We start from the raw sequence: 1,008 nt of genomic DNA on the forward strand, positions 1-1,008 counted from the left end.
ATATCCCTAGTATTTAGTATATTGAATTTCTCGATTAATCTAGTTTTCTCGATACCTTAGTTACCAACCGCAACTTCCCTCAATCTTCGAAGTAGCTTGACCTAGGCTATAGCTTGCACCTACTCATTCCCTTGGGTTCGACCCTTGACTTGCCATATACTTGTATTAGGTTGGTCGAGTGTTTTTAAATTTTCTTTGGCTCTAGGAAAGGGTAGAAAACGACCTACTTTTCCCTATGTCAAAAATGGCGCCGTTGCCGGGGACTGATATTGGTGCTTTGTTATAGTATTTTAGTCTATTTCACCTTTAATATACAAAAAGATTTTCTTTTAGGCTACATTTGTAGCCGTGCTACTAACCATTTCTTTTGAGATTTTTTGCATAGGGCACGTGGTCGTTCACTAGTGCCATTTGATCCGGAAATTGAGAGAACTATTACAAGGTTAAGGGGTGCTAGACGATCTTTGAGCCCTAGCATTTCAAGTGAAGAAGAACCGCAACAAGAGGAACAAGCAAGAATGGGAGAAAATCCAAGGGTGGCGTTGAAAGAATTGGGATTTCCTGGTGCATATAGATTTGAGAGTGGGATTGCTCCACCTACAACACCGGCAAATGACTTTGAAATAAGACCGGCAATGATCACTTTGATAGAGAGGCGACAATTTAGTGGGGCCAAGCATGAAAGCCCGCTAAATCATCTCAAGGAGTTTAAAAAGTATTGCAATACTATCAAGGTGAATGGAATTTCCCAAGAATTCATCAGCCTCAAGCTTTTCCCGTTTCGCTCATTGGGTGTGCCTTGGAATGGCTAGACAAGGAAGTCAAGCCGAATTCTCTAAGGACATGGGATGAAGTGACTAAGGAGTTTCTATCCCGTTTTTATCCACAAAAGAAAACGGCAGAGGCTAGAGCTTTGATTCAAGGTTTCAACCAAAAGCCTAGTGAAAGTCTCTATGAAGCATGGGAGAGATACAAAGAGTATCAAAGAGAATGTCCTCACCATGGAAT

General features: G+C 41.3%; 1 non-coding gene across 1 annotated transcript; it reads right to left on the reverse strand.

Annotated features, from left to right (window-relative positions):
- Window positions 1–902: 902 nt before the first annotated feature.
- On the reverse strand, window positions 903–1,008 carry LOC145565991 (small nucleolar RNA R71). The gene has a single exon (XR_014095339.1). It is a non-coding gene; the product is annotated as a small nucleolar RNA R71 (small nucleolar RNA).

This window comes from Chenopodium album, chromosome 10 (assembly GCF_948465745.1).
Source record: "Chenopodium album chromosome 10, dcCheAlbu1.1, whole genome shotgun sequence".
NCBI lineage: Eukaryota > Viridiplantae > Streptophyta > Magnoliopsida > Caryophyllales > Amaranthaceae > Chenopodium > Chenopodium album.